Raw genomic sequence first — 20,613 nt, forward strand, 5'->3', positions numbered from 1 at the left:
TCCTGATCATTGTCTCTGCTCTTTAAAGGCTGTATGTAGTCTTGTTAGTATAGCATTCACTTGTTCAGCAGACATAAATTGTCTCTGCAGTGTTATGGTTTGTACTCCTGATTTTACTCTCTTGCAGAACTTTACCAAGTAGCTACCTGTTGAGTTTTCCTACTAAATGCTCACCAAGGCACAGTCAGATTTAAGCCTTCACCTACATGATAAACTTTTTGTCCTTTGGCCTATATGATGTGGAAAGTCAAGTAATTCTCCAAACAACTAAAGTTATAAGCACATTTAATTCATGACTTAATTTTGAATCACAAGTTCTTTCAGTGTTTTTATCTGTTTCTCCTAACCAGTGAGTGAGAACACTAGATTTAAGCTTGTGACTATTCTTAAGCATTTCATACAGCAGCTTCTTCTGTTTATGGACTTTATGGGAGAGAGTCCACAAACAGGGACCATTGTTTATTGTCTTGTAGTAAACAGCAAATGTCTAAAAAAAACTCTCTGAAATACACTGGGAATTGCTCCTAAACCTCTGAAAAGCCACTTATCATACAGTAAGAACATAAAACAAACATTGTAAAAGATACAGAGTTGATTCATAGTGGGATTTTGAAGGACCTCAAAGAGACCAGATTGTTGTCTCTGCTGTCTAACTTAGAGAATTTAAAATAAGATATAATACAAAGTTATAGATGATAGACCTAAGCAATAGAGCATTAAATATCCACGTACACAAAGTGTATAGTCTCTGTGAAGAAATAAAAGTTCATTTGTAGATTAATATTTGATCTCCTTATTCTGCTTGGTGAAAGTATTCTTTTTCAGTATACTAATTTACAACTGAAGCTGTGGATATTTTGTGGTAGATTCTAATGCATGTGCTCTGCTTCCAGCCAGTGAACCAAAAAGCAAAATGACAATAGATTTCCCACCTGATGACATAAAGGAAACAGAGGTAGTTAAAAAACAGAATTAGGCAAATACTAATACTCTGGGAGACTTTCTATTGTGTATGACTGGCATGAATTTAAAATGATAAAATCACTTCATAGTTGGCTACAGTGTAACCAAGGCTTAACTTCTACCTTACTGAACTGTAAACCAAATTCTCATTGGGTTTAACAGGCCCTTCCTGGTATGACACACTTTTATGATGAAAACGGGCTGCTTTCCTTCTGTGGAGCAAATAGCATCTGTCAAGACTAACAACAATGCAGCTAACATTTCTAATGTATCAGGGCAATTATTAGTACTGACCTGCAGAATCAAAAAGTATTGAGGTTTTGTCAGTCTTTCTAAATGCCACAGACCTGAAAATCGCACAGAGACCATATTTGAATTTTAAAAGGGAAGATGCTGTGTTACATAACAAGAATCACAGAATCAACAAGGTTGGAAGAGACCTCAAAGATCATCAAGTCCAACCTGTCACCCAACACCTCATGACTAAACCATGGCACCAAGTGCCACATCCAATCCCCTCTTGAACATCTCCAGGGATGGTGATTTCACCACCTCCCTGGTCAGCCCATTCCAATGGCAAACGACTCTCTCAGTGAAGAACTTTCTCCTCACCTCGAGCCTAAAATTCCCCTGGTACAGCTTGAGACTGTGTCCTCTTGATCTGGTGCTGGTTGCCTGGGAGAAGAGACCAACCCCTGCCTGCCTACAACCACCCTTCAGGTAGATGTAGAGAGCAATAAGGTCTCCCCTGAGCTTCCTCTTCTCCAGGCTAAACAATCCCAGCTCCCTCAGCCTCTCCTCGTAGGGCTTGTGCTCAAGGCCTCTCACCAGCCTTGTTGCCCTTCTCTGGACACGTTCAAGTGTCTCAATGTCCTTCTTAAACTGAGGGGCCCAGAACTGTACTCAAGACACAGTACCTCAAGCTGTGGCCTAACCAGTGCAGAGTCCAGGGGCACAATGACTTCCCTGCTCCTGCTGACCACACTATTCTTGATGCTGGCGAGGAAGGAGAAGGAAGGAAACTGAGAAGGAAGGAAACTGAAGGAAACTGAGACCTGTGAGCTAAACCAGTAGTGACTGTTGGCAGATCTTAAACCAATGGCACATAGCTATTTCCTTTCTCCCTCCCCATTTTTAAGTAAAAATATCAGAATCTCTGTTCTGTCCATACCACCCTTTTTGCAAAAGCGTAAATGGGAATTCACTTCCAATTGCACATTGTTTATTTGCAGACAAATAAACAACTTTGAGTAATTTGCATGGAATAAATGCTTTCAGTTCATTAGAAAGGAAAGTCTGGGAGATGGATAGCTACATTTAAACATGGAGAATTATCTCCATCCTTTACCATCAGATAGAATTTTGCCACTGATTACTGTGACAGCAAAAGTACACACTGTAATACTGAAAATGCTTAAAAAACAATAGTACTATAGGTGAGCACAGCAATGATTTATTTTGCAATCAATAATTGATAAGATTTCTACTATACCAGCCAGAGTTAAGACTATACCAGTAAAAGGTAGTATAAATTATTTAAAATTAAGTATGTAAATATACTGGGCTGCCACACTGAAATACTGCTCTAATTTGGTTCAGAGAGAAGCTGAAAAGAGAAAAATAGTCTGTTCCAGTGGATTTCAGTGGTTTGTTGTTGTTTTTTTTTTTCAGATAAGATACTTTCAATCAAAATATTTAGGCACACTCATTGTCAACACTGACTCACTAGCACCACAAAGTGGAGAGTGGAGTCTTTAGTGCAATCACACCTAGCATTTGCAGACGTGATCAAGTTTTACAAGATGTGATTTAATTGTATATGCCAATGCTTCTACTATTGGTAATGTGCTTCGAAGAAAGAACAATAAGTAAACTTCTCTTAATATTGTGAGATGGAGAGCTGACATTCATTGTAGTTTTCGTCTCCAGACATGTGGAGTATATGTCGCAAATAATGTGAAAGCGTATTTGAATTCAGGCAGCTCGCGATCAGTGTAATATGTTGAGCTCCCAAGCAGATTAATTTCTATATCGCTTTGTGGTGACACATTTTTATCCCTTTTGTGGTTTAAATTAGTTTGATAAATTGGGAAGAAGGATTGTTTTCCCATAGTAGCATCAGATGCAGACAGTTTGAGTGGACTTTTTTTTCCTCACATAACTCATGTACATGGTACAGTTTAAGAAGCATACTGTTAATTAATGAAGTTAATTACATACCAAGATGCAAATCTGGTTTGGCCAGGTGGGTTTTTTTACTACTCTTTTATTTCTTCTGTTAGTTCTTTTCATAGCTAATTTGTGGATCATATATATCACTGATACACTGATTTACTAGTTTTTGCTTCCATTTCTAAAAGCTTCTGTGAGTAAAACTGAAAAGAGTTACCTATAGATGCTTCTGGTATGATAGTAAGACCAGCAGTAAAGATTTACAGACATTCATTTAACTGACAATAAATTATAGAATATTGTTGCCTGATAGCTGAATTATGGGAAGGATATGTATGATAAATAAACTGAAATGCCCCTTTCCTGAGGGAACTCCTGGGAATATAAGAATCTGTTGTAACACTGGTTCACTTTTTTCTGTGTTTTGATTTTCTTTCCTTGCCTTTTTTGAGAGAGGAGAAAGTTCAAACTTGTCATAAACTTTTTCCCAGCATTTTTAATTGATACAGACCTTGCTTATGATTTCTTTCCATTATCCACTTTCCTCTTTTTTGTTGTAAAGATTTAGGTGTACCTGTATTTTTGCAATAGGAACTGTTTGGTTGAAAGGCAGCATATTCGTTTCAATATTAAGTATGGCTCAAGCCTTTTTGAGGAAGCCACACAGCACATATCATGCTGTCAGGGGTCTTGTTTTAATGAGAATCAGAAGTATGGTTTAGTCCATCATAAAGTCCAAACTGTGGCTTAAATATGTGTCACTTGGTTGTGGTCAACCTTCAAAGGAAAGGCAATTTGATGAGTGACTCAGATTTGTCAGGTATGTCTGATTCACACAAAGTAACCACTATTCCTATTCCTTTGCTTGAGTATGAATCTGGAGGAAAAGAGAATTTGAGACATTTCCATTGCTTGGTTAGTCCAAATACTTTTAAATGCAACTATTCTATTCTATTCTATTCTATTCTATTCTATTCTATTCTATTCTATTCTATTCTATTCTATTCTATTCTATTCTATTCTATTCCTATGTTTATATAATAAAGCTATGTTTATTTACAGTGTGATTTTAGGCTTGAGTTGAGGAGAAAGTTCTTCACAGAAAGAATTGTTGGCCATTGGAATGTGCTGCCCAGGGAGGTGGTGGAGTCACCATCCCTGGAGGTGTTCAAAAAGGGACTGGACATGGCACTTGAAGCCATGGTCTAGTAGTCATGAGGTCTTGGGTGATAAGTTGGACTTGATGATCTCTGAGGTCTTTTCCAACCTTATTGATTCTATGATTCTATGTGATACGAGATAATAGAATAATTTGCATAATTACTATTTCTTCAACCTCATTGTTACACCTGAAATACAAGACTCTCTCCCTAAATCACTCATAAGCAAATTTACCCAGAATACATAGAGAGACCTAAAACAGAGAAGTGAAGCTGGTTGGCAAGATAGAGCAGAGAGGATATTTGAGGCACCAAAACCAGTTTGGGGATAGGATAGGATAGGATAGGATAGGATAGGATAGGATAGGATAGGATAGGATAGGATAGGATAGGATAGGATAGGATAGGATAGAATAAACCAGGTTGGAAGAGACCTTTGAGATCATCATGTCCATCCCATCATCTAACACCATCTAATCAACTAAACCATGGCACCAAGCACCCCATCAAGTCTCCTCCTAAACACCTCCAGTGCTGGTGACTCCACCACCTCCTCGGGCAGCCCGTTCCAGTGGGCAATCACTCTCTTTGAAGAATCTCCTCCTAACATCCAGTCTAAACCTCCCCTGGCACAGCTTGAGACTGTGTCCTCTTGTGATTTAGGTATGAATACACACAGTATGTAGGACTGTATCTTAAGAAGGAAAAAAGGAAAAAGTAAGGACCCTGTGCAGTGGTAGGCTAACATAGACTCTTGCAAAGCCCTGAAATTGCAGAGGAGAAATTGGACCTTGTAGTGTAGTGAGAGAGAAAACTACCTGAGGGACTAAGACATGACATGATCATCGTGGTGAACAAGGAAGGTAACCTTAGCTGCAGTGTTTGAAGTGGACCAGAGGAGGGAGATTAAAGAGAAACGGTGTGCTGGCTAAGAGGTCACAGCAGGTAAGAGTTAATAGGAGTGTGAGGCAGGGAAGAAAAAAGTGAAATAAATACAAAGATACCATAGATGGAGAAAAGATACGACTTAGCCAAAGAGACCAAATTTGGATGTTTGAAAGCCAATGTGTTTGTAGGGGAAAAGTATTTAAGGCTGCTTCTGTGTTATTTACTGTTCTATTACCATGCTGCAGCCAATTTACTGTAGTAAAAGTCACAAAGCTATCTAGATAATCTATATTGTCATCTGTCTCTACATGTATTTATAAATAACTGGGGTTTTACTTTGACTGTAGAGAAGCAATATGGAAATCAGGTGACAGGTTTATTTTGCTGACTCTTAACATTGATTTGCCCTGTGATCTTGGTCAGGTTATTTCTGTTTGCTGTGCTACAGTTTATCTGTCTGTAAAACAGTGAAAGCAGTTCTTTATTTGCACATTTGTAGAGGAAAAAGGATAGATACTGTTCAGTGGATTTAGAATTCTCTGTAGAACTGTTAGAAGATGCCCCCAGGCTATCAAGCCGTCCCACATGGACATCTTCACAGTCACCACTGGAATGTGATGGTCCCTTTGTAGTGGCAGCATACCAGTTCCAGATACTGGAGCAGGTCCAAATGTTTTGGGAGTTACATGGAAGTTGAAAATTATTGTGACCAGGTACGTAGTTTTGACTGGAGGGTGAGAGCTCAGCTGTCTCTGAAGCCATTGAATATTTGCAGACATACTTCACCTGCCAGTTGATTTGGGTGATTATGCAGAGCTTTGAAACTTGTGCTATCAAAAGACAGTAGTTGTATCCTTCCTTGAGACTGATTAATTCAACATGAGAAAGAACTTTCTAAATTTTGGTGAAACTGGTTCATGTCAAGATAACCCCCCAAATCCTTCTCCACAGGGGGGTGCTCTCAATCTCTTAAATAATGCCATAGAAGACTAAAACAAACAAACAACCCAAACAAACTAACAAACCGTAAAACAGACAAACACACACAGAGGAAAAAAAGCCCTGAAACAAACTAACAAAGGAAAAAGTGTATTTGGAAGATTAGCCATAAGTTAAGGAAGCAAGAGCACCGCAGCAGTAATCAGAGACATAATATACTGACTATAATTTCTGCTAAATCACATTTAGATTCTGCACTGATAAGTTAAAGAAGAAAAAAGAAAAACAACAGCTGATAAGGCATATTCTTTCTTCTGAGACACTCTTGCCTTAACAGTCTTTGTACTGCTAGTACTGAAGCTGAGGTTTTAAATGGATGAGAAAGAGGGCGAAGTCCTTCGTGGTAGTGCTAAAGGTGGTTGTAGCCACCTAGTTTTTCCCCAGCTGAAATTCTGAATTAGTCAGAATTCCTGGCGAGGTGATTTCAGTGGCTTGTGATTCTTGTTTTTCATCCTGTAACAATAGTGTAGTGAATATTCAAGAATATTTAAGATACACTTTCTAACCTTCTAAATTAAATTGTTGCCATTTACTGCCGAGACAATTAGCAGGTGTCAGTTAGAAGACACAATAGATTATGTACCAAATTACTTTCTCTTTTTCAGACAACAGTTTGCAGTCACAAGAACGTGTGAGGAGGTTTAACAAAAGATTAGAACTTTTTAATTAAATAGGACCGTATGTGACTAGTCATTTGACATTAATTACTGTTTTAGTTGGATTCCTTTTGATTTGCAGAATGCCCTGAGCACTGCAAAAAATTATGTCACATCATAGAAACTGCTGATTATTAAACCAAAAAGTATTCTTCATCAGCCCATCACTCTACTGCAAAAGCAACATCATTTCAAAAGTTAAATGGCTGCCTTAGAGAAGGACACCAGTGGGTTTTAAAAGCAAAATAGCAGATGGTACTTCAACTGACTTCCCTTAGAAGGGACAGTATGAAAGCACTTAATTGTAATGATTGATAAGGTCTTCTGTCACTGCTCAGAAAAACTTTCAGGGGGCTAAACAGCTGGCATGAGGTTCATTTGGAGTTGTAACTAGTTGAGTACCCTTTGGGGTGTCTTAAAGCTAACTAGCATCACTGGTATTAATAGAGGACATCAGTCAAAATGGAACACTGTAGCAGAAACTGATCTGAGAATTCAAATAATATTTTAATTTGTTGGCCTACAGAGAGGAGGATAAATGTTAACAGTGTCCTTGTGTGATAGATTTAAATTCAAGTCCAGTGGTGGCATCAGTGTTTGCAAGCTATTCTTTTGTGAATTTTGCTTTTTCATACACTCCACTTATTCAGAGTAAAGTGGGAACAGTGACAATGAAAATCCTTATCTGAACAGCCTGCAAAAAGGAAAAAAAAAAAGGGAAAGAGAAAGATAAAGGAACAGAAATCATTCTTAGCTCATATAAAGATTAGGGGTGAACTTCACACGAACACACACTTGGAGTCATTGTGCCTTTTGTGGTGAACTTTTAGAGAGATTTGAGGGGACTGGGGATATGTCTGAAGGTGAATTAAGAATGCAAAATCCATTCCTAACCTACAGCACTATAGTGCAGTTTCTGCACGTGTGCCTTGGGTACATGTAGCTGTAGCTCCTCTTATAATGCACTGAAACAGTGGTCCAGGCCAAGCTTTGGGGTCTGTCTGCCACAGATCATGTTCTTGGGGATCATGGGATACTTGACACTCAGAATGGGGGACAAATATATGATGGAGTAAGTTTGGAAATGTTCAAACTACTATTAGTCAGACTGCCAGCAATGCTTACTACAGAACTGAACCCTGTATGCCCCTATTTTACCATGTTCTAATCATACTAGTAACATTTTAAATTGGTAGAGCAATTAAAAACTGTTTCACACGCCAAACTAACAAAGCACATGTACTGACAGTCTTTTTTGAGCAGAATTGCTGACATGGCAGAAAGAAAGAATGTTGTTTGGAATTAACTAATTTTTACAAATTGATACTTAATTTACATGCAAGTCAGGAGCTCAAAGGTTATCAGCATAGAAGTCTAATCTGTAGTTTGAATAATAGTTAAAGGGAATAAAGTTACTTGATGGAAAACTGAAGTCTATTTTATAACCAGGACTGAAATTTGACATACCTGGGTTGTTCCTTTGACAGTCTTCCTATATGACTGTGAAAAATATGTCATTCAATTTCACCGTAATTCAATTTCCTCACTATAGAATGGTGGCAGTACCTTTCTGCTTCACATAGTAGACAGTAATTCTTTGAAAAGGAAAGATAATCTGCTACTGGCGTTGGTGCAGTACCTGAGACAAACAGGTGCTCCTAAATACTGCTGTGTTTTTTTCTAGCATAAAGTGTATTTATGCCTGTTTTTCTAGTTTGGCCTCCAGCCTGCTACAGTCTGAAAATCACTATGGAAACTGCGGTAGTAAATGTGATATTTATCATACTATCAGTCAGGGTTGGAAGGGACCACAAGGATCATCTAGTTCCAACCCCCTTGCCATGGGCAAGGACACCCCACACTACATCAGGCTGGCCACAGCCTCATCCAGCCTGGGCTTAAACACCTCCAGGGATGGGGCCTCGACAACCTCCCTGGACAACCCAGTCCAGGGATTCACCACTTTCATGGGGAAGAACTTCCTCCTCACCTCCAGCCTGAATCTCCCCACCTCCAGCTTCATCCATTCCCCCTAGTCCTATCACGACTTGATATCCTGAGAAGTCTCTCCCCAGCCTTCTTGTAGGCCCCTTGTGGAAGGCCACAATTAGGTCACCTCGGAGCCTTCTCTTCTCCAGACTGAACAGCCCCAACACTTTCAGTCTGTCCTCATAGGAGAGTTGCTCCAGCCCTCTGATCATCCTCGTGGGGGATTGCCTCGACCCAGATGTAGGACCCTGCACTTGGTCTTGTTGAACCTCATGAGGTTGGCTTGTGCCCACCTCTCTAGCCTGTCAAGGTCCCTCTGGATGGCATCCCTTTCCTCCAGAGTGTCTGCTGCACCACACAGCTTGGTGTCATCAGCAAACTTGCTGAGGGTGCACTTAATGCCACTATCCATGTCACTGACAGAGATATTGAACAAGACTGGTCCCAGGACTGATCCCTGATAGACTCTGCTTGTCACTGGCCTCCACTGGGACATGGAGCCATTGACAGCGACTCTTTGGGTGCATCCATCAAGCCAGTTCTTTATCCATCTAGTGGTCCACCCCTCAAACCCACGTTTCGCCATCATGTTTCATCATCATACCATAACTAGGTTAAATGTTTTCCTAAGAAGATCTAAGTGTATTTCCTATAGGACTTCAGCCTCTCCTGAAATGGACAGAAATTTTCATTCAGATAGAAGTTTTTCATTTAAAGTGAAAACCCCACACTGTTAATTGTGTATGTAGACAAGCAGTGTAGGAAACTTTTGTTCTAGAATAAATGGCAAAAGGTGTTCTTTATTATTGAAGAGGTATTGTTTTTCAAGGAAAAAAAAAAAAAAACACTGAGGAGAAACACAAAATTATCATAGTGTTTTGTATTCACTGCATCAGTTATTTCCCAAAGAAAGCCTATCAGTTAAAATGATGAATTTTAACCTTTGCCGATTCTTCTAGAGAACATTCCATTTATATTCTTCAGGCACTTTGCTACTTGCTCACCATACTGATGCAAAATTATTGTTTTTGTAATATTTATAAAGATCTAGTTGCAAGTTTTCAAGGACATACTTCACGGGTTTTTTTACATTTAAACACTTTAGTGCAAGTTAAGTAAGAAATGGAACAAAAAAAGTAAGATATGGTAAAGCTATAAACTTTAATACATTAATATTTAAATACAGTATTATATTGCATACAAATCTGGTGGTCAATAGAAAATACAAAGGTCATGTTATCACAGAGTACAGAAAGCTTTAAGAGATGAATACCAACGGAAAAACATTTATACATAGAACCTTTTCCTTTTTTTTCCCATTGCTCCTATAATGTCCAATAATGCCCATAGGAAGTCAGTGGCTTCAAACTCCCTTTGTGAAAACAATCATGTAAATGCTGTTGACAGTACTAAATCTGGAAAGAAATGATTGCCTGTTGGAATGGGCTGCCCAGGGAGGTGGTGGAGTTGCCATCATTGGAGGTGTTTAGGAGGAGATTTGATAGTGTGCTTGGTTGCATGGTTTAGTTGATTAGGTGGTGTTGGATGATGGGTTGGATGCGATGATCTTGAAGGTCTCTTCCAACCTGGTTTATTGTATTGTGTTGTATTGTGTTCTATTCTATTCTATTCTATTCTATTCTATTCTATTCTATTCTATTCTATTCTATTCTATTCTATTCTATTCTATTCTATTCTAAAACAAACCAAACCAAAACAAAAACCAACCAAAAAAACCCTGGTCTGAATATAGGGTAAAATTTGATCTTTCCTTAATTAATGTCTTCATTTCTGTAGCATGATACAGTTTTTCTTGAGGCATTCTAGGCATCTGGGCATCGTTCTTAGAGAGCAGTACTAATACAAATGAATATGGCAGCCTTTGGCTACTGCTGCAGTGTTTCAGAGCTAGATGTTATCCTTACTCTGTAAAAGAAGGGTGTATTGGGCTGATAGGTCTGGGATCCAAAACTGCCAGCTCACTGAGCAAGGAGATGGTGAGTAAGAGTGCCATGAAGAAATGGGATGACCTGGATGTTTGCTTGCCTGCCGTAAAAATCAGTTTCTTAGGGTAAGGCTCACAACTGTAAATTATTCAGATAATTTTTCTTTTTTTTCCTTTTTTTATTTCTTCCTCTTTTTAGATTACATTTCTTTTCATTCACTGTTCATAATTATGTTTGTCTTCCTTCAAAATGATTGGACCATGTGGATTCGTTCTGGAGGGGAGTTTAGACCTTTTCTGGAGAACACCTGAACAAGGACATAAAAGAATTTGTGGGCACTGCCTAGGGTGGGAGGAGGAGGCAGTAACAAGTACAGCAATGAATCAGGATCCTGCATGTCTTGAGAGAACAGAAAGCTTTGTTAGAGACTTTCAGGGATGACGCAAGAAAGGTCCTGACTACCTGCAGAGGACTGTGCAATTTGCTCCAGCTGGGAAACTGCCAGATGGACTGAGATACAGTGTAGAAACAAGGGCCTGCCTTTAAGATCATAGAGGAACTTGGAAGGAGGAATGATTTATAAATTAACTAATTTTAATTGTTAATGTATTTAGTCATTGAGTTTTTCTGTCTGAGGAATAAATAAACAAGTAAACAAACAAATAAATAGATAATTATCTGTCCTACTTGAAAAACTGTTGAAGTATGGATTTTCTGTGGTTTTAGTCTCCTTTAGAGAGGCCACTCTAGGGAAAAGATCTAGACTGTTCCACTTCAAAGATTTTGCTGATTTGGGGACCTACCAAAGCTACAACAGGTATTTCAGTATAGCTAAAATATTCAGAATGTGTTTCAGGCTTTATTATGGAGTATACTGAGTGATGTCCATTTTATGAATTCTGAATCTAATGATCGAGACACCCACCAATTTAATGCTGTCAGAAGCTCACTGTTAATATGCATAGCTTCTGGCAATAGCTTAGTTAGAGTAGGGATATTACCAGTGGAAATGTTAGTCACCTCCTAAGTGATACTAGAGATTTACAAATGTCACTGGTACAAAATCTTCATATATAAATACCTAAAGTGGTAGTTGTAGCCTAAGGATGAGCTCCAAAGGAGAGCTTGTGTGCTGTTGTGTGTTATTTGCTGTATCCCAGGAACTGCATTTTGCTGAACTGGGCACCTAAAAATACTAGAAACAAACGTTGAAGTACTGAGCAGGGAGATTTCAACTTTCCCTTCCAATTTGAGAATCTGATTCGAAGATGCAATTAGTTGTCTGGATGAGGCTGGACCTCATTTAGAAGTCTGCCTTTCATCCAGTAGCTTAGTGGTTACCACAGAACAGTTAGAACAGTTACCACAGAAGCTGGAGATTTGGAGTAAAACCTGTTTCTCCATTTTATAAGGTGCTGCACTGATTAGGGATGAGACACATTTAATAGAATCATAGAATCACCTGAGTTGGAAGTGACCTCTAAAAGTCATCTAGTCCAAGCCCCCTGCAATGAGCAGGGACATCTTTAACTACATCAGGTTGCCCAGAGCCCTGCTGAGCCTCACCTTGAATATCTCCACGAACCTCTCTGGGCAACCTGTTCCACTGCTCAGCCACCCTCATTGTAAAGAACTTGTTCCTAACATCCAATCTAAATCTCCTCTAATAGAAAACCATTGCTCCTTGTCCTTTCACTGCTGGCCTTTGTAAATAGTCCCTCCCCAGCCTTCTTGCAGGTCCTTTAGGTACTGGAGGATGGTGATTAGGTCTCCCTGAAACCGTCTCTTCTCCAGGCTGAACAATCACAGCTCCCTCAACTTCTCATAGCAGAGGTGCTCCAACCTCCTGATGATTTTTGTGGCTGTCCTCTGGACCTGCTCCATCAGGTCCATGTCCTTTCTGTGTCGAGGGCTCCAGAGCCGGATACCAGAGCAGAGTGGAGTGGCAGATTAGAATCACCTTTCTCAATCTGCTGATTTGCATTCTGGTGCATACTCTTGCCATCCCCATAAGGTTTTTATCTAATGGCAGCTTAATGTAAAAATGGGTACAGAACCTGGTGCCCAGTTTCTTCTGCTATTGAGTACTTCAAGCATTGTACTGTATTGTTCTATGGCTGTTGTATGTAAATGTAGTATTCCGGATCAGTACTCATCTTTGGAATTCAGTCGAAGCTCTTCTGAAGCGTAAGTTTGATTTAAGTATGTGCCCAATTCTTTCCTAAACTTAGCCTGCATTGTTTGACAATCTGACTTAGAACAAACAGCAGTTGATTGGATGATGAATTTTTTTTTGCCCCCTGCTTTTCATTATGGTGCAGTGGGGAAAAAAAGACTATCTGTGATAGTGACAAGAGTACACAGATCCATTTTAAGCTTGGTTGACAGACACAGAAAATACTCTGATATTGTATCATAGTATCATTCAGGGTTGGAAGGGACCACAAGGATCATCTAGTTCCAACCCCCCTGCCATGGGCAGGGACACCCCACACTAGATCAGGCTGGCCAGAGCCAGCCTGGTCTTAAACACCTCCAGGGACGGGGCCTCGACCGCCTCCCTGGACAACCCATTCCAGGGTATAACTGTATAACTGTAAGTAGGTAGCCAGCAACTTACCCATCCACCTTAGGTATGAACAAGTAAATGAAATAAAAATTTCCCTGCAGAATTAAAAAAAAAAAAAAGTTCTCAGGTTGACAGAGGAGATGAAACTGTAAGACAGTTAACACTGAACACAGTGATTTTCTACTGCATTTACCTCAGGCAGTAGCACAGTGATATTTAAACAAGATAGCAATTATATGGAAGATGTCAAATAAAAAACATTCAGAATTCAAATTTATATAAGACTCTGGGAAAAGAAAGAGATATGTTAGTTGTCCTGACTTATATAAGCAGCTAGCACAAATCCAAAGACAGTTCTTTTTCAGGATGTCATAAATTGTGGGCGTAACTGGTATATCTTTAGTAAAAGTGGAGAGTTCTTAGATGTAGAATTACTTTGATGTTTCTCATCACATGTCAAAAGTCAGTACACACAATAAGTCACGTTAAGGGAGATTTTTCACCCAGTTATGCAGTAGTCTTTGTAATTATTGAAGGGATGGCTGAAGAATACCTGTTAATGCCTTATATGATCTACATGGAAGACAGGTGAAGAACTGTGGTATAGGAGCACACCTCTTGCACTTCAGCATGAAACAAAACTGCAGCTTTTCTTAAGTACTGCATCTGAAATGCTTATACATTTAACATATACAGATATGTGTATATATATATGTGTGTATATATATGTGTATATATATACACACACATATATTTTAGAATAGAATAGAATAGAATAGAATAGAATAGAATAGAATAGAATAGAATAGAATAGACCAGATTGGAAGAGACCTTCAAGATCATCGCATCCAACCTATCATCCAACACCACCTAAACAACTAAACCATGCAACCAAGCACCCTATCAAGTCTCCTCCTGAACACCTCCAATGATGGTGACTCCACCACCTCCCCAGGCAGCCCATTCCAATGGGCAATCACTTTTTCTGTGTAGAACTTCTTCCTAACCTCCAGTCTAAACCTCCCCTGGTGCAGCTTGAGACTGTGTCTTCTTGTTCTGGTGCTGGTTGCCTCGCAGAAGAGACCAACCTCTGCCTATCTACAACCTCCCTTCAGGTAGTTGTAGAGAGCAAGAAGGTCTTCCCTGAGCCTCCTCTTCTCCAGGCTAAGCAACCCCAGCTCCCTCAGCCTCTCTTCATAGGGCTTGTGCTCCAAACCCCTCACCAACTTTGCTGCCCTTGTACACATATATATACATATGTACGTATGTATATACATATGCTTATACATATACAGAAGACAGAATGCTCGAATTAATGGTTTCATTCCACAGATTCATCCCTATTGCACTATACTGCTTCAATGTAGACATAGCTTCTTACATGCCAACAAGCTTTTCTAAAGTCATTAGATTTTTCAGGCATTGTTCATGGGCTACTGGTAGTTGTGGATCTTCAATTTTTGTTTTTAAAAAAGATTACATTTTCTTCCCTTATTAAGCTGCTAAATTTGTGTCAGGTACAACTGAATAAATAGGATATTTCAGTGACATCCAGGCAGTGACATATCAGAGCTGCCACCTGTTTGCATATCTGAAGAGGGTTTTTCTTCTCAAGACAATCTTTACAGTAATTTGGATTATTGTCTGGTAACATCTGACACTTGGAACATAACAGTATTTGAAAATCTGTGAATAAAAAAACCAACAAGGGTTCATTCCTTAGAGAAAAGATTTTATATTAGAAAGAAAAATATTAAGATCCAGGAACATCATGGGTGGGAATATATTGATACTCCATTGATGGCTTTGGCATAAATATCATGAACTACAGAGCCCTGGGAGGGATCATCAGTTCAACTGAAGATTATGATATGAGAGAAAATGTATGATACGTATGACTAATGTAGGAGAACAAAACTTACTTGAATCAAGTGCAGTATCATTATAGGTTGGACTTGATGATCTCTGAGGTCTTTTCCAACCTTATTGATTCTGTGGTTCTATGATTTTAGCAATAAATTGGGAGCTAGATCATATGGGAGTGAAAAAGAAAGAATTAGCTGTAATAATCAGTCATAGAACAACACTGCTTTGTGAAGCAGCAATCTCAAAAGGCAGTTACAACTCTAGTATGTATCAGGTGAAATTACTTCAATAGAAGTAGTAGAAATGATGAAATAATAATGTACAAGGAACTCTGAAATTTTAGTTTGTATTGAAATCTGTCAAACTGCTGAAAATTGCTGAAAATATGACTCTGAAGACATTCTAAGATTCTTTTTTCTTTTTCTGAGAAGATGACATTGTATCTTAGAAAGCTTGTGAGACAAACATTTTTGGGTCTGGTTAATTTCTATCACTTTACTTAGAAGTTTTTTGCCATTACACAAGAAAAGTGTGTCCAGCAGTTGTAGGGAGGTTCTTCTCCCCCTCTATTCTGCCCTGGTGAGACCACACCTGGAATACCTGGTCCAGTTTTGGCCTCCCCAGTTTAAGAGTAACAGGGATCTGCGGTCCAGTGGAGAGCCACAAGGATGATTAGGGTGCTTAAGCATCTTCCCTACACAGAGAGACTGAGAGATCTGGGGCTCTTTAGTCTTGAGAAGACTGAGATGGGATCTGATCACTGTCTGTTAATACCGGAGGGGTGGGTGTCAAGTGGGCCAATCTCTTTTCAGTGGTACGCAGTAATAAGGAACAATGAATACAAACACAAAAATAGAAAATTTCACCTTAACATGAGGAGAAACATCTTTGCAGTGAGGGTGACACAGCACTGGAACAGGCTGCTCAGAGAGGTTGTGGAGTCACCTTCTCTGGAGACTTTCAAAACCTACCTGGATGCATTCCTATGTGGATTACCCTAGGTGATACTGCTTTTGGCAGAGGGGTTGAATTCAATGATCTCTGATGGTCCCTTCCAACCTCTGACATTCTGTGATTCTGTGACAGTTATTCCTTCTGAGTATGTTAGACCAGATATGAAGGAGGTGACAACTTACAATAGATTAATTCATAACCAGTAAACTAGGAGGCACACTTGGGAACTTTCTACAGTATTGAAACAGAAATATTTTCATTTGAATTTAAATTAATTTGAAGACAGCACCACTGAGTTTAATTTGTTGTTATTCTTTTACAGCATCTGAGAGAAAAGGTACTTGAAGAGATTGTGGGGGGAAAGGTGTTAACAAATAGGAAGTTTTTAAATTGTACATCCTACTGTTGGGTTTCAAGGGTAAGGGCTGGGCACTAAATGAGTGATAGATGCTCTTTACCACCCCCTCTCCTTTCCCAAAGGGAAGAGCAAGGGAATAACTGGAAAGACTTATGAAGTGGAAAACTAAAACTAGTTTAAAGAAAAAAAATAACAATAATGTAGAATATATATAAGTGTATACAATCCCAATATTGAATCCAACCCTGTTGATATCAGTCACTGTCAGCACTGATGCTGTAGCAGAAGTCCCAGACTGGACTCAGTGGTGGATGGGAGCTGCATTCTGGAAATGGATTCAGGAGCTCATGGATTGGAATTGAAGGCAAAATAGACAGAGACTTCTTTGGATGTCAGTCATTGAAGAAGGACATACCGTGGTGCCTGAGATGAGTCATTTGCTACTGAGATCTTGGAGGTAAGGCATACATATACTTGGCAATCTAAACTGTCCCTGTATCGCAAATACTAGAAGATGGAAATTCTCACCCTGCCTTGTAGAAACTTCAGTGCTTCCTGCTTACTCATTGTGTCATGCCTCACAAGGCAGAATAAGTTGTGTTTGCTTGACAGAGAAAAGCCTTCAGGCCAGCACAAATTTTCAGTGCTTCAGAGAAAACTTTGGAGTCATTTTGCCAAGAGCATTTTATCTTCTTTTTTTCAGAGATAAGGGACTTTCACTTTTGTGGACAGGTCTTATTTTACCCTGATTTTAGCCAACGAGGTTCATGAGGAAAAGTGTTGCAAAGAGCTACAGCCTGTGGGCAAATAGATGAGCAACAAAGCTGTTTATTGCCACCCCAACCATTGTTAACATCAGAAGTTAGGCAGACGCCTGCTCTAAATGATTTTTTAGATGGGGCATTATGTTTTATATAAACAATAGTCCATTGTTACAAAGCTGGAAATAATTTTCAGAGCTAACATTGTGAATAGATGATGTATTGCTCCTATTCTATTTCTAAAACATTTGCCCTTTATGTCTCTTTCAGTTTGCCTTTCTTTATCATGATTTTTTTGTGGACTTTGTTTTGCCCTTCTTCCCAGAATGAAAGCTTCACAAAGAAGTGAAGGAGGCCACGTTATGCAAGCAGGTAAGAAATGTTTTTAATGCAAGAAAGTAAACATTTTCAAGCTCTGAAATGATATGAACATATATCTCCTAACAACACATTGTCAAGGATGGAATAGAGTAATAAATAAAATGTTTAAAAGCATTTTGTTTGGGCTCAAACAGTGTGATCTTTAAGACACTCCATGTTTTAATTTGTTTTATTTTTTTCTAAAGTTCTCTAATGCATTGTTTCACAAAAATTGCTAGTTGACACTGTCCCCCACAGCAAACTGCTGGCTAAGCTGTCAGCTTGTGGCTTGGACAGCAACACTCTGTGCTGGGTTAGGAACTGGCTGGAGGGCTGAGCTCAGAGAGTGGTGAATGGTGCCACATCCAGCTGGCAGGCAGTCACTAGCGTTGTCCCCCAGGGCTCAGTTCTGAGCCCCATCCTGTTCAATATCATAATTGATGATCTGGATGAGGGGATTGAGTCAGTCATCAGCAAATTTGCAGACAATACCAAGTTGGGAGCAGATGTTAATCTGTTAGAGGGTAGAAGGGCTCTGCAGAGGGACCTCGACTGACTGGACAGATAGTCAGAGTCCAACAAGATGGCATTGAACAAATCCAAGTGCCAGGAGCTGCACTTTGGCCATAATAACCCCATGCATAGCTACAGGCTGGGGTTGGAGTGGCTGGAGAGCTGCCAAACAGAAAGGGACCTGGGGGTGCTAATTGATAGCTGGCTGAACATGAGCCATCAGTGTGCCCAGGTGGCCAAGAAGGACAATGACATCCTGGCCTGCACCAAGAATAGTGTGGCCAGCAGGAGCAGGGGAGTCATTGTGCCCCTGTACTCTGCATTGGTTAGGCCACACCTTGAGTCCTGTGTCCAGTTCTGGGTCCCTCAATTTAAGAAGGACATTGAGACTCTTCAATGTGTCCAGAGAAGGGTAATGAGGCTGGGAAGAGGCCTTGAGCACAAGCCCTCTGAGGAGAGGCTGAGGGAGCTGGGATTGTTTAGCCTGGAGAAGAGGAGGCTCAGGGGAGACCTTATTGCTCTCCACAACTACTTGAGGGGTGGTTGTAGCCAGGAAAGGGTTGGTCTCTTCTTTCAGGGAACAGCACCAGAACAAGAGGACACAGTCTCAAGCTGCACCAGGGGAAGTTTAGGCTTGAGATGAGGATAAAGTTCTTCACAGAGAGAGTTGTTAGTCATTGGAATGTGCTGCCTGGGGAGGTGGTGGAGTCACCATCCCTGGAGGTGTTCAAGAGGGGATTAGACATAGCACTTGGTGCCATGGTTCATTCATGAGGTCTGTGGTGACAGGATGGACTTGATGATCTTTGAGGTCTCTTCCAACCTTGGTGATTCTGTGTGATTCTATTCTGATAGCTGTGTGGTGCCTTAATTAAGAATTGCAAAATGTACGTGTGTATAATAAAAACACAATTCAAATATGTTGAGCAAAAATGGATTTTATTATTTAAGCTAAAGGGAATGTATGCATTTTCTAAAAATAGCCACAGAAAACATGACATTTCTTGATGTTGCAGTTGTTCTTTGCTATTGAGCAGTGAAAACAATAATTATTAGAAGTTCTTCATGTTCTTAGGATTGGCATTGATACTCATTTGCATGAAGAATGCAACCACGCAAAAACATAGTAGCATTTTAGAGAAAAAAGATACTGCCAATGCTTCTGGTGAGACTTGCCAAAAAAACACTCACAGTAGGGTGTCTCTACTAGATCTCTGTCAGAGTGCATATATGTCCTGCTCTTAAGGATAATCACCTGCTACTGAATAGAAGTATTCATTGGGGCTGAGGGAGAGAATCGAATCGAATCGAATCGAATAGACCAGACCAGACCAGACCAGGTTGGAAGAGACCTTCAAGATCATTGCGTCCAACCTATCATCCAACATCACCTAATCAACTAAACCATGCAATCAAGCACCCTATCAAGTCTCCTCCTGAACACCTCCAATGATGGCAACTCCACCACCTCCCTGGGCAGCCCATTCCAATGGGCAATCACTCTCTTTGTGTAGAATTTCTTCTTAACATCCAGTCTGAAACTGCCCTGGTGCAGCATGAGACTGTGTCCTCTTGTTCTGGTGCTGGTTGCCTGGGTGAAGAGACCAACCCCCAGCTGTCTAAAACCTCCCTTCAGGTTCTTGTAGAGAGCAATACAGTCCCAAGCTTTTCAACACTGCAAAGTTGCCAGTGGTCTCATTTTCTCAGTAGTCTCCTGATGCTCGTTTAATTTGGGCTTAATGCCATGTTAACACTACCTCAGCTTATAGTTGGCCAGCTGAAATTTGGGATAGATTGATGTAAGAATCTCTACGTCTGTCTGTGGTGCCATGTCATCAAGTCTTTTACTGTGTTAAAAAAGCAAAACAAAACAAAACAAAAGTCAACCAACCAATTAAACCAAACCAAACAAAAAAACCCCAAAACAAACAGAACAACCAACAACCAAAAAAACCCCAAACAAAAGCCCAAACCTTACAACAAAAAACCCACCACCACCACCACCAAAAAACCCCAAACCAACCAACCAAAAAACTCTAACCCACAAACCCAGATTTTATGGAAAATTCAGTCCTGTTCATGCTGTCATCCTTTATTCTACATGAGACAAGGTTAATTTACCCCAAGAATGAAAATGGGATGGTGAACTCAGATATATGTCACTCAGCTGAGAGTAAGTAGGTAGTTCACATGAATAAATTCTTGCTCTGATGTGAAAGAATTCAGATGAAAAGAGCAAGATGCTGATTTTCAGAGACTGCACACCTTGGGGGAATAGGCACCAAAGGGAATGAAATTGAAAACTGGTGATAAATTTCACTCCCCATCTTTTGAACTGTATGCTGGCAGTTAAACTATTCGTCCAGTAAGCAGGTTTTCAAATCTTAAAAGCAATTGATGCTTCTTGTTTCCCCCATGGAGCAGTGGCCTTAATCACCAAACTCTGTGACCTCCTGAGA

At 39.9% G+C, this 20,613-nt stretch overlaps 1 long non-coding RNA gene across 1 annotated transcript in view; it reads left to right on the forward strand.

The window, feature by feature from the left end:
- The window catches only part of LOC137451442 (uncharacterized), a 31,184-nt gene that overhangs the window by 3,808 nt on the left and 6,763 nt on the right, over positions 1-20,613 (forward strand). The window contains exons 2-3 of the long non-coding RNA XR_010989830.1: positions 16,779-16,977; positions 17,552-17,653. This is a non-coding gene — a long non-coding RNA (uncharacterized lncRNA). The remainder of the gene's footprint in view (positions 1-16,778; positions 16,978-17,551; positions 17,654-20,613) is intronic.

The sequence above is a fragment of the Melanerpes formicivorus genome, unplaced genomic scaffold (genome assembly GCF_026170545.1).
Source record: "Melanerpes formicivorus ecotype bairdi unplaced genomic scaffold, bMelFor1.0.p_v2 SCAF_44, whole genome shotgun sequence".
In the NCBI taxonomy this organism is placed as follows: domain Eukaryota; kingdom Metazoa; phylum Chordata; class Aves; order Piciformes; family Picidae; genus Melanerpes; species Melanerpes formicivorus.